Raw genomic sequence first — 14,488 nt, 5'->3', positions numbered from 1 at the left:
CCACTGTGCCGCTCCCTTCGCCTGAACCTGTGATTCCTGAGTCCACTGTGCCGCTCCCTTCACCTGAACCTGTGACACAGACCCCTATGACTGAACCCGTGGTCCCGGTCCCTGTGGCCACACCTGCGCCGTTGCCCTTCGTAGCTGAACCTACGCCAGCACCGGGCTCACCTGGAAAGCAGGAGATCAGAAGGTCCACAAGACGGAGAAACCCTCCTGGCTATTTCAAAGACTATGTCATGTCTTAATTGGACGTTTAGTAAGAATAATATCCTTATGAGTGATGACTTTAGCTTTCCTGTAAAGGGGAAGATGTGACGAACTATGCATACCCGTAATTAGGTGTTATTATGATTGTTGTTATTTTCGTAAGTGCACGTACACATATGCGGTATTTAAGATGCAGTCTTGTAATTTATACGTCTTGCGGTCAGTTTCGCAATGTAACGGCTAGCGCTGTTTGTGCGCCATTAAAGACAACATTTTACCGTTATCTCCCGTTACAGGTGGTAAATTCTAGGCGATAAAAGTTGAGAAATAATAGGTGGGGACGATTGGGACTAGCGGGTGTATGAAGTGATGGACGGGTCGTAAATTGAGCGATGAGGGATAGGAGGTGAGATATGAAGGTCACATGTCACATGTGCAACTTGTTCCTGCCAAAACATCCAGAACCCAACAAACGTTGTTACAAAACTAGTGGGGCAATCTCACATAGTGCAAGTGCAGTGTTTTACTTCGATACAGTGGTAACAACACAGGTCCTTACCCCTGTCGTTCTCCCCCGGTTTATATTCGACCCTAACCCTCGGGAGGTACACTCAAGTGCTAGTGGTTTCATCGGTTCGACTAGGTAGGATTCGACAGGTAGTTATCAAATGACGTCATCACGTCATGTCACGGTTGATTGATGTTTGTGATGAATGGTTGTCATGGGAACAGAAAACGTCACGCAAAAAGTCTCACACACTATCGAGTCACGTAATAAGTCACACAAGACAGATGTTTTTTTTTTTAAACAAGGTAACATTTAATACGTTTTCCTAAATGGACATAGCAGGACGTTTACTGCAGTCCTCTCGACCTCACGCCCGGCTTACAACGTTGAAAAAATTATACACAAACGCAACAAGATAAATGTATAAACAATAGAGATCAGAAACATATTGTGCCGGACGTGGCCATCGATTCCCAAAAGAGGTCAAAACGTCCTTGAAATAGTGGAATGTGGAGATTTACTTTTACGTTTTTCGATGACTTTTCAATTTGCCCGTCAAAATTCTGATACTACAGCATCCTACTATGATATACATGGTCTAAAAAGAAACGGGAACCATGTCACCCCGTGGGTAGAACAAAATGAAAACCTGAGTCTTAATTAAATCGGTACGGATTAGCGGATTGGTTACCACCCGACATGCTAACTACTTAGATTTGTGCTTTTCCTAGGTAGCAGGAGAGAAATAAAAACAAAATCACACTTACTTCGTGTTAGATCAAAATCTGGATGTCACCAAAATGTAGTAACATCAACTCGACGTAATTTTCCAGTGAGTTCCCTTACCAATGTAAGACTTTTTAAAAACACTGTAACAATAGAACTTGGGTGTCCTCCCTTAATACGAACGCCCGGCTAATATGGACTTAGTATCCCTTTGATGTCCGTATTGATTCTACTGCTGGGATCTGCGTTTTGCAAATAAGCGTTGCCTTATCTCATATGTTCATTGTAATAATGGACAATACATGCCTCTCTACTAAATTGCCGCTGACAAATAGAAGAGCTGAGGCTTTTGATCTTTCAACTTGGCTGGAATCGTCTGCTGTCAAAGAAAACAGCATTCAAGGATTTCAGAAGATGTCTTCTTCGTTTAAAGCAATAATCATGTTGCTTTCGTTTTAACGAGCTGTCTCTTGCAAGACTTCAGTTCTTCACACTTTTAGTAGTTTCATGATCGTCCAAAGCAATCATTACTGACAATGTACGGCTTCTATCATGCATGGGTTCGTTCATGCATCTCTCGCAATTTGATAACCGGCTAAAATCCTTTTTACAATGTTTGCATGTATACGGCTTTACTTTTGTGTGAGTTCGTTCATGTCGCTTGCAAGTTGATAAGCAGCTAACGGACTTTTTTTAATGCTCGCATGAATACAGTTTTACTCCAGTGTGAGTTCGTTCATGCATCCCGCAAGCTGCATGATGAGAAGCTGAAGCACTTATTGCAATACTTGCATGAATATAGCTTTACCTTTGTGTGAGTTCGTTCATTATCCGGGCAATGTGATTAGCAGCTTAAGGTTACAGTATACCTTCGGGTCGGCAATTTTCTTCAAATTTGGATTTTTGGGTCAAAATAGTGGTCGAAGAATAATCTCTAATTTCTGAAAAAAATTTTTGAAAAAGGCTAAAGATTGGCGGAGAAATGCCGGTTTTACGTTTTCACCGGAAGTAAAAGTTTACCTCTTGATTGACAGCCCTATGGCGCGTATGCAATCAACCGAGACGATTTTCGCGGGAATTACCTATATGGATGTCACGAGTTGACTACTCAGTTGATCAGCATTGTTGTTCTGACCACCCAGCATTTTTGGTATTAGGCGTGTCTCTATTAAGTTATAAGTAAACATAGACCACGTTTAAACCATGGACCAGTTCGAAAAAGCGAAAACAGCGAAGAACGAATGAAAATACATCAATGAGTGAAGAAGCGAAAGTTCACCACGCGGATGAAGCTATAGTTATCGTATAAGGCGGGCAAATATTCGTGGTAAGAGAAAAGAAAGGTTCTGTAAAAATTTCGGAACTTGACAGCAATAACAGGGATGCTGACAGAGACTCTTCTGATGAGTCCGATATCGACGAGTCGTCGGACTCATTGAGACCATTTGAAATATTATCCATGCACAGTTGCCCACACACAGTTGCTCTCCGCGCTGTCTTTTGTTTGTTTCCTTCGCTCAGCCACTCTAGCGTTCGTATCCTTTTTAGTCTTCCCCATTTTGCCAGACCAGCTTCAAGAAAAACCGAGCTACAGAAAAATTATCTCTCTGCCTTCGGTTCCTTGAGCGCATTGCGAAACACAAGAGTTTTTTAGAGATTCTCGCGTAAATTTCACCAGGAGGTCAACGGTAGTAAACTTTCCCTGCACTGATTGGCTTAGTTATCTGAGAACCCAGTTGAAGGCGTTTGTGGGCGGAGTTTGTTTGCGAAGCAGAAAATTTTTCTTAGCGCTGTTTTCTCGAATAAATTTTTTCACTTGAAGCAGACACTTTAAAGAGTTATAACTCAAAGGGAATTTGTTCAATTGCTCTTAAATTTGGACAGTGGTTAGTTTAACATATAAACTACAAAAGCGTGTCTGGGAATTGTTAATTTCGAAATACTTTTTCTTCGAGAGCGATTTTTGTACGATCACTCCACATTTTTTAAATCCTATTTCGAAAATGTTCTGTAACGTTTTACTGCAATCGAATATGCCAAAACGCAGACACGTTTTTTAAGCGCTTCGGGCCCTGAAACCGAGGAAAAAATTAAATTGGCGAAAAACGAAATTCGCTTTGACTTGTAGCTTTCGAAAGGTGATTCGGGCGCTCGCATTTAGTGGTCGTGAAAAATTCGACAATTCATTTTCTTTCAAAATGCTTGGTATAGTTTGATAGCTAGCTCCATAAGCTTTAATTTGATATAGGGGTTTACGTATCTACAGCTTAAACTGCACGCGCTACATCGCTTGCGCGCGAGACACCCCTGAAGGTATACTGTAACCTTAAGCATTTATACAATGTCTTTATGTATGGCTTCACATCTGTATGAGTTCGTTCATGTCTCTGGCAATTTCCAGATAGGCTAAAGCACTTTGTACAATACTTGCATGTATACGGTTTCTCTCCTGTGTGAGTTCGTTCGTGTTCCTTGTAATGTGATGACTGGCTAAAGCGCTTTTTACAATACTTGCACGAATACGGCTAATATAAACCGAATACGGTATATTGCTTCACACCTGAATGGGTTCGTTCATGTTGCCTGCAATTTGATGAACTACTAAAGCACTTGTTGCAATGTTTGCATGTATATGGCTTCACTCCTGTGTGAGTTCGTTCATGTTTCTGGCAATTTCCAAATTGGCTGAAGAACTTTGTACAATACTTGCTACATGAATACGGTTTCAATCCTGTGTGAGTTTGTTCATGCACCCTGCAACCTGATAAGTCGCTAAAGCATTCATTACAATGTTTGCATGAATACGGCTTCACTCCTGTGCGCGTTCGTTCATGCCGCTTGCAACTTGCTGAGTTGCTGAAGCATTTATCACAATGCTTGCATGTATAAGGCTTCACTCCTGTGTGAGTTCGTTCATGTTTCTGGCAACTTCCTAAATGGCTAAAGCACTTTGTACAATACTTGCATGAATACGGCTTTTCTCCTGTGTGAGTTCGTTCATGTTCCTTGCAATCTGATGATTGGCTAAAGCACTTTTTACAATGCTTGCATTTATACGGCTTCACTCCTGTGTAAGTTCGTTCATGTCGCTTGCAATTTGATGAGTTGCTAAAGCACTTATCACAATGCTTGCATAACAAAATGATGAAGGAAATATCGTATTAGTTTCTGTTACTTACCGATTCCAGGACGAACCCGATTTACAATTCGATTGATCTGTTTTCTGGGGCGTTCCTGGGCATTTTCTGATTGTAAGCCTACATTGTCGTGAGCGTCATTCGTAGTTTGCTTAAAGACCATCATCTGGGGGGAAGGGGCACGTGTAGTTTGAAGCCCTTCTTCCCTAATTTTTTGCCAAATTTAAAACAAGATTGACTTGTATAAGTCAACCTTTTTAAGAAGAACACTGACAAGCGACACATTGGTTGCAAACTTATTTTAAAGCATAAAATTGCATGAAAGTGTAATTTATAATAGCCAGAAACAGTTTTGATTTTTTTTATGTTGCTGTGATCTTGCTTTGCCAATATGAAGTTTAGAGCTTGTAATTAATAAAAATATACAGAAACATCTGATACATATATATAAAGTAAATGTTGGAGTTGAAATTGTAATGGAGTAACATCTCATCTATAGTGGAGTAGGGTTGCCTCAAGCAAAGGAAAAGTAAGACTTGTGCCTGCCTGACCACTACGCTGGAACTGCAGACTTGACTTTCTACCTTTCCTTCATATGATCACATTTAAATGTAGCTTACATTCAGTGGTACACATTGTCTCCACATATATGCAGTTGATAAGGCAAATCGTTCTTTTTTTTTTCTTTTTTTTTTTTGGAACACAAAGATTAATTATTGACTCTATCAAAGTTCTGTAAACTTTTGCCACCTCGAATGGGATCACTACCTTGTCCATTGAGGGGTGGTATTCGAGTTCCAATGATCCCTAGAGCTATGTCAGAGGGAGTATTGTACTCCTGGCAACGTCACTCATGCCAAAAAGGTTGAAGGGTAATAATAATAATAATAACTTTATTTACGTGTCAATTAGATTTAGCTTTGCTGCTAATTGGCGACACCTAAAAAAGAGTTTACGATCATCAGGACTATGTACAAATTAAATTTTTAAACATTATAATTATTTACAAGATAAAAGCCAATCTATCAAAATAAAAATACAAAAGAGAATAAAGTTACAAATAAAATAAAATTAACTAAGAATGATAAAAATAGTCAAGTTGAACACATGTGACATTTGCATCCACTGCTCACTTGTCTGGGTAGGAGCCAGACAAAGGGTGATCCCCTGGTCCTCCAGGTTGGGGGTTGGGCTGAGGGCTGTTAACCCTCTCCCGTACAAAAGCAATTATAACAGAAACCAGAAGCAGAGAGAATTCACTACATCAAGGAGAAGCTGTGGCCATACTTTGTAAAAAGGGAACCAATGACAGACGGAGGCCAAATCCAGTAGGACACCTCCAGGCCGTCAAGGCCACTGCACTCTAAAAGATAAAGAGGCAGGATAGAACTCATAGGAAACAAAGATGATTGCAGCAGACTAAGAAAAGTGGAGGACCTCTGTGAAGGCCCTATGTGTTAGGAGGCATGAGAAGGATTGGTAACAGGTAACAGGCCAACTATTTTTGCCTTCTCACATCCCCAAATTTTCAACCACAACAATCTAGTCAACATTACTTCCGTCACAGGGGTGCAAATATATCATGTTGTGGAATTGCACTGGTACTTTATTTATTTCTGACAGGCTGTTCTTAGCACTTTATTTTGTTAATGTCTAAGCCCTTGGTTCATGCAACTCGCTTGCATTAAAATCAAATTTGACAACAAATAACAGGCTTAAAATGTTGAAGTGATCGGTCACGCTGAAAAATCTAAAGATAACAATGCAAAACTAACTAAACTACAACTAATCTCTACACAGTGCATTTTCTGCGAATAAGTAAATAGGTATAACTCAAAAAAATGAATTCTTAGGTCTATCATCAATATCTCACTGTATTATATATGTACCATCAGGCCAGATCAAATTGCATTCATAATGCTAGTAACCAGAAGTGTAATGCTTCCATTCTGTTTACTTTACATTTTTTTGGTTTGAATGCAAATATCTCTTTCACGTTTCAAGCAGTGAAAAATCTCTCTGCTCACTTCACATAGCTACGTTTTGGGCTGTTTTGTAAATTTTTAGTGCTTTTTGGGTATATTTGGGGATCGATAGTTTTCTCGAAGGATTAGTAAAATTTATGGAAATAGGAAATTTTGAAGATTTGATGCTGTTGTAAAATTAGAATTTGAAGTTAGAAATTGGTAGACGTACGCCAAACAGTTGCCCACCAACCCGGGGTGCCCTTTTGGGGTAATCAACTGTCTGGTGGTGTTCCAAACCCCTTTTTGTCCTTTTAAGGGGGTCTTATACTCTCAGATATAATTTTTTCTCCAAAAAACCATTTTTTTCGAACACGAAGATTCAACATCCCTGTCCATTTGTAAATCGTATTTTGAAACGATTTTTCTCTAATTACTCCTGAATTTACGTTTAAATTAAGAAATCTGAACACTTCTAGCTATATTTCAACATAGCAACACCCCTAGCAACCATTGTTTACAGTCTAAAAGTACTCACAAAATGGATTCAATTCAGTACATTTTAATAATACTTTGCACAAACGCTTTAAAGATGTGTAGTTATGAGAATTTCGCATCATGGTCCTGAACATTGTTTCTTCTACCATCTTATACGCTCCTTATACTTGGTTAACATTTCTATGACTGGTGTGTATTCGGGTGTTCAATGAAACATTTATGTAAAACCTTTAAATATACCCCTCCCCCTGCTCCTAACCTCCCCCCCTAGTTCACAGGGCTAATTTGGGTTCTCGGAGACCGAAGTAAAACTATAAAGCCTTATTTCTCAAAATGACCAAATAGACGGATCATCAATATCTCGCACACGATATCTCCACTGGGTTTTAACCGAATGTTGTCAAATTTTCAACATTGATGAAGGACACAATTATCTAGGTCTTAAACCTCCAAAATTTCCAAATTATGAAAATTTTCCCTGTTATTTAGTTAATATAGTTAATATTAGTATACTTTTTCAACACTTCACGAGAAAAAACCCCTCAAAACACTGTTTTCTGAGGTTTGTCTCCTGGACAACTTGCTTATGGACAGGATGAACTTAATTCCATACTTCTCGAACCATTCATTATCACGTTATCGTGTTTATAATGAACACCACTTTTTAACACTTAGGAGCTAGTTATTCATCAACTATCGTGGTACGTGAGCTGGAAAAGCTCATTTTTGAGGTCAGAGTGCAAAGTCCTTTAACGTGATACCAAAACTGTTCCACAGAGTTGTTTTGCAAAAAAAAAAAAAAAAAAAAAAATTTAGCTATAAGACCACCTTAACTCCCTACCTTAATTAATTAAGAGCCAGCAGCCTGGGCCTGAGAAATAGTCATATGACGCAGTAGCCTCGATGTCGATATATCGATTAAAGAAGTTCGTTTCTCGTACCGAAAGCTTACTAACGTGTAAGTGGCAGAATGTCTTCTAAAAAGCTGTTTTGGTGGTCAAAGGACATCATTTAAGTCTGGCGATCGGTAACTTGACATGCAGCATTCGAAGAACTGAATGTTTGCGACAGTTGGCGATTCCAAGGGTGCTCAAGCGCCAACAGATCGAAACTTGGTTTGCGACTGTGTCAGGCCAAAACAGATCAGGTCTAAAAGCAGGTCACTTCATGGGAACAAAAAAGGTATTTTGGGGAGTTTCATTACAAGCAGTAGGCACCGTGCCTACGAAAGTGTGAATATTTTGACCTGCTTTTAGACTAAAAAATGTGTTGATTTGGCGGGAAGGTACATTCCGTGTCGCAACGGTATAGTTACCCATAAGGCATTGCAAGATGTATCTGACAACAATGGCTGCTGTACATGTTGTATCTAGCTGACGATAAAGGCTGTTGTTAGCCATGAACCAGAACAATTAAAGTCAAGACTATAGCATATTTGAGGAAAGGCATAATGCCTTCAATTGCGCTGGCTAAAAGATTTCGTCAGGATAGAGATTATCAACGAAAACAAAGCAAAATAGTTTCTAGACGAACTCGCTGGCGAGGTAGATTTGCACGTAGCGAAATCCTTAACTTCGAGATTCCGTAGGATTTTCAGAGTTGAAAATAGCCGAAGAAGGGTTTTCTGCCGATGAAGAAGACATGGAAAAGACGAAAAAAACCGAACAAATTTTATGCCGAGGTAGGCGAGTTGATAATTACAATTAACGCCACTGGACTATGGCATTCTAGGACTTCGAATGTGGACTGGACTTGGAAATCCAGATCATCACTTGTACTGCCTTATTTGGTTAACCTTTTCGATCTTTAAATGCGAGTTTCTAAGGTTCATTGGGCCTAACCAGTGACCACAAATAAGTTCAAGAGTTCAATTTCTTGTTCTGAATCATCTATCTGGGAGATAATTTTCCACAAATGTAGAGGAACTCTCACGATTGGTGGTTGAGGCCCCTCCAAGACCCCCAGCAGAGAACGTGAATGTTTTCAAAAGCCCATTTTATCAAGAAAAGAACTACTGCGCTAGATAATTTGGAGAGAATAACTTATATTTCAACACATCAGGCGCATAAAAGTGATTTCTAGGGTCATATGACACCTTTTGTGGTCATGACGTCACAAAACACATTTTTGTGAATAAGCCAGTTTGCAAAAGAGCTTTAACGCCAATTTGGTGTTGACATGTTGCTTAGGTAACACTGTTGTTGATAACATGACACAAGTTTCCCTAATCCATTTTTAATAGATTTTATGAATACATTAATATTGTCACTTGACCTATTTCCTCTCATTGGACGGATTTTATGCAAAATGCGCAGAATTCAAAACACGTTGCAAAAAGATTGTCCAATTACAAATTGGAAAATTTATAGCTTTACTTATCACTTGTTTTTTTCGCTCAAACTGGGCACAAACTGTTTAGTTAATAACTAGTCACGTGACCTACCAATAGAGCAAAAACTTTATCAGTCCGGAATATCCCGATAAATTAGGACATCTGTGATGTCACGAAACTCACGTTTCAACCAATGAGAATGCGTGTTTTGATTGGAGTGTTGTGTTTCACAACAAACCAAGAGATTCAAGATGGCGGACAAAGAGAGTTGTGAATACTTTCCAATGCCATGAATGCGGGCCTTCAGGAGGTATATGTTTATCTCGAATTGAGTTAAATACTGTCCGAATTATAAAATAAAAGGAAAGTTTGTGTTCGCGTTCCATGTCACAGACAATTCTGCCCAGATGACGATTATCCTCGGACCGAAGGAAGCACCACAGAACGCAATGCGGGCCACGTTTGACGAGCTGCTGTTATCATTCTTTGGAAAGAGACTGTACAATCGGTAAGCATCTGTACTCTGCATTTCTCGAAGCACAGAAATGATCGATATGAGAATTGAGGCTTTCCTCTTATCTAGGGATTATCGGGCCGAAATCGACAGCACGCGCGTGTTCTTATATGCCAGCAAAGATAAATTGTAGATGTCCAAAATGTTATACGTTTTGGCTAAATCGAGGAAATGAAATCATCATTAAAACAGAATTTTCAATAACGCATACGAGTGAGAAATTCTTGTTCTTTTATACAAAATAAACTAAGCTAGAAAAAATGTATCCAAAATTTTAGTGTTGTCAGATGCAGGGATAGTCAAAAATTCTATTAATATATTCTTTGTAAATCTGAAATTTCTCCATTTTGGTATTTATTTCAAATATTTCCTGTATCTATTTGTTACTGTGCTAAAAGACATCATGTCTGATTTCCACATTTAAATTATGCAAACTTACATATAATTGCTGACTTTCACAAGTTATTTACCCAAAAATATCAAAATATAATTCCTGGACAGGTTGACAAGGGAGCATTCACAATCCATCCATATGTCCCAAGGTTTTATTATATATTTATTTAAAGTATACAAAACAAATTCAGTCTTGAAAGTGAAATCCATTTTATTTTATTCACTCTTTAGGTACTCTCGACCTTGAATTTGCCTCTTAGCAGAATGCAGGACCTGAAACAAATCATAAGCGCTTAGAAGATTATTACATTGCTTACAGATGCCAATACTATTACAAATGTATTTTTCGTTTTAACATATGAATTTCTTTTGAATGTAGTCACCACATTAGTCTCACTAAATAAGAGATTGCCCTCAAGTGGTCTGATAACTCTTATGTTTTCTATTTTTTATTACATATTCTTAACCAAACTGATATGTTTCCTGTTCACAACCAATTAATGTATTGCATTAGTTTCACAATTAGTAATGTTCAACACTCGACACTGCATTATAAACTCTCGTACCTTTTCAGTCTTTGCGTTCATAAAATTATTTTGCAAAAACATTACTTTCTGGTACATTCAAGCTTCATGGGGAGGTGCAAAGAATCATCATCTACTAGGAACGCCTGCAGTGTGTATAGTTTTCAAAAAATGCAAAAAAAAAAGAGTACAATGCCCCCTACAAACCTTAACTTACATGTTTGCATGGCCCTCAACGTCTGGTAAATGAGCACAAACAATCTCTCTACCCTTTGTGCCATTCCTTGGGATACTGATAGCCTCTATTTACAGGGAATCACTGCACAACCCCTGGCCTGTCTGTTTCGCTGCCACTTCTGTGCTTTAGGTGGTTTTCAACAGGCTACTGGCTCTCCAGTGATAAAGCTGGGGTGCACATTCGGTGAATCCACCAAAACAGAGACCTCCCAAATTTGTTTAATTTCGTCCGCGTACTTAGCGACGTCTTATTTCCTCTCTTTTCCCTTTGTTTTTTCCCCCCAAAATTCGGCAAAGTGCCTCGAGCAGTCGAGTATGCTCTTCCATGTACTTAAGAGAGAGAAATTGAAAACAACTGTCATAAAAATGAAGGAACGATGCATTACTCAAGCCTTATAACAACAGCGGTTCAGGTACACTTGTAACGCCTCAAATTCAAAGAGAGTTTACAAAATATCGACGTTGTTTACAACCGTGTAATTTGGCATGATGAAACTTTAACAACACCAGAACCAGTAAAAAATATATACAGCTCGAAGAAAAATACGTGAATACTAGAAAATAACGCGTACACTTTACTAACCTTAATATTTGGCCACAAAATCGCGTCTACATCGTCGCTTGACACCAAAAAACTCAATGATTAGAAGACAGTCAACGTTCTCCCACTACCAAAATGGCCGCTTATTCTCCTGCTCAACGTTTGGTCGCAAAAAGTCCTGGATAATGCCGGCCAGACTCTATGCGAGACTAGAAACAACATATTTTCTTCGTCCGCAGAAAAGGTCCGCCATTTTCCCAGCTAACAATAGCTTCATGACGTCATGACTGTCCTAATTTATCGGGATATTCCGGACTGTTTATTTTCTCAACAATGTGAAAGAATAAGCCTTTTCACAGTAAATGGTTTGAACCCAGGAGTATCAGTAGTTCGTATAGTGTGATCGTCTGGGTGAGTGTAGTTCTGAAAAGAACTGTTGTTGGTGACTGACGTTTCGACAACCTGAGCGGAAGTCATCTTTAGAGTCAAGTGAATAGTGTTTGTCAGTCGATGATGTTATAAGTCTGGTCCGTTGAACGTGATTGGTCAGTATAGCCATGATGGTATTGGCTGAAAGACTCGTGTAAAGTTTGTCATCAGTCATTGGTGGGTGTCGATCCGTCTATTGTTAGTCAAGTAGGTCGGTTTTTGGTCCTTGTATTGTTAAGTCGGTCTGTTCGAAGTCCGTTTGCCGGTTTCGTTTCTGTCGTGGATAAGTCGTTTGTAAGGCGCCGGTAGTTGTTGACATCTGTTAAGAGGCGTTTGTTCTAGGTTAGTGTACCAGCTTTCCAGAGTCAGTCGTTGAAAATAGTTTGTACTGTAGGTTAAGCACTGAGCATCACGTGACCTATTTTTCATAAAATTGTGGGTTACAACTTAAAGAATGCCAGAAATGGAAAGAGTGCATCGGAAATATGAAAATGGCCAAGTTTGAGGCCCCCATCATTAAAGAAAGAGATTTTATGACTGTCCGAATTTTTAAAAGAATAAGAAGATTTGTCTGGAAAAAGTTGCTGGAGAGCAAGACCTTGCTCTCCAGCAACATTTTACATACAAATTCTTTAAATTTTCTGAAGATTCAAACTGTCGTATAAACTTACTCTTTAATTCCAGGATCCTCAAACTTGGCCATTTTGGTATTTTCGATGCGCTTTTTCCATTTCTGGCATTCTTTAAGTTATAGTCCATAATATAAAAATTTTCTAGGAAAAATTTGATCACGTGAACCCAGCTGCAAAGGGCCTATTAAGGGTACAACTTTTTAGGTTAAGTGATAAAATATTTATCACTTTATTAGTGAAATGAACATTTGTAATTGTGTTCTGGCGCTCAGCGTCTTTTGCCCGTTTTTCTTGCTAATGTGTTCATAAAAAAATTGTACTGAAGTCTTCTCTAAGTGAAGAAACAGGTATTTGGCTACCTTAAGTGACGTGACTAACTTCTAGCGCCTTTTTCATACCAGGAGCCATAACCTAAAACAAACATTTTTGATTGCTGATTAGTGAAGTGAACGTTCAGTGCAACCATTTCCTATTAAACTAACTTATAGTTCCTTCCCTCAACTGATGCACTAGACCTAACCCTAACCCTAACCCCAACCCTAAACCCTAACCCTAACCCTAACCCTAAACTAGACCTAGCCCTAACTTCACCCCGAACCCTAACCCTAAAGGGTTAGGGTTAGGTCTAACCCTAATGCAAAGCTTAGTGTTGAGCTTAGCTAATAATAACCCTAGCTTTACCCTCGCCTTGTAGAAAAGATATCTTGAGAAGGATTTATTCAATGGAGCTAACATTTTTAGGATTTGCTGTTCTGAGTACGTTCTGTGGGATAAGTATAGAACTTTTCCATCCAGTGCAGTCTGTCGACGTTATGTATTGAAACGTATGCTAGATTTTCTGTGTCAGATTTAACTGGTAATCATTTTACGTGTTTTTAACTTTTCAAAAATCTCTATGCTTATCCCAGCAAACTATTTGTCTTCTTTTGTAAAATGTATAATTATTCCTTTTGATCAGTTCTTGTGGGAGTTATCTTTTCTCAAGTAAGCCCTGGCATTCCCCAGCAGGTGGCAGATTTAATCAGCCGGTGTCAGGTTACAATACAGTTATAGGGTACACAAATATTTTTTTCATAATCTTTGGTCTTTGAGCTTTTTAAAAATATATACTTTGCCATGGTTTGGAGTTAACTCTTAGCCACGAGAAAATGTTTGAAAGATGGTGTGTTTTTAGGTTAAGTCCCACCTTACTAACTTAATCCCTCTTTCAACTTCCTAAAATTTCACCTAAATTCATGTGTACCCCTGCCTTAAGTCCCCCAGTCTCCTGGCGTGCGCGGACTTAAAATTTTGGCACGTTCCCAGGCTAGCGCTGCGTAAATTACGTAGAGGATTTTTGTTTATTGAATGATAACATTTCTCATAAATGTTCCACAGGCAGGGACGGCCCTCCAGCATTTCTATTGAATCAGTTGCCTCCCTCTCCGTCTATGTTTCTCTCGTTGATTTCTTTTCACAGCCGTTAAAACTGTGCGCCACTTTCGCCATGCTTAAAGACCAGTGCTTTGAAATAGCAAATCGAATTGCATGCCCTGACCGTAGACTTTTGCACGAACCTGGTCAGACTCGAAAAAACATCATGCAACATCCACAAATGTTGCATGAAAAATTTGACACTCAACATGTCGCAACACGTCACAACTGGGTGGCCAAACGCGCGTGACATGCTGCGCCCAAGTTACGATATGTTGCGTTGGAAGGTTGCGATAAAAACCAGAAGACATTGCTTGATTGTTGAACTTAACGCGCAGCAGGCTAATCTGTCCTTTTCAGTCTGAAACATCTTGGTAAAGGTTGTTTATCGACGCATAACTGAAAATAGACCTCTTAATCCCCTCTAGTT

General features: G+C 39.1%; 1 pseudogene; it reads right to left on the bottom strand.

Moving 5' to 3' along the window:
- Positions 1–1,555: 1,555 nt before the first annotated feature.
- LOC145501733 (uncharacterized) lies at positions 1,556–5,228 on the bottom strand (annotated as a pseudogene).
- Positions 5,229–14,488: the final 9,260 nt, after the last annotated feature.

Source organism: Orbicella franksi, chromosome 10, assembly GCF_964199315.1.
Source record: "Orbicella franksi chromosome 10, jaOrbFran1.1, whole genome shotgun sequence".
Classification (NCBI taxonomy): Eukaryota; Metazoa; Cnidaria; class Anthozoa; order Scleractinia; family Merulinidae; genus Orbicella; species Orbicella franksi.
The sequence above is the reverse complement of the archived record's forward strand: the minus strand, read 5'-3'. Positions and strand labels throughout refer to the sequence as shown.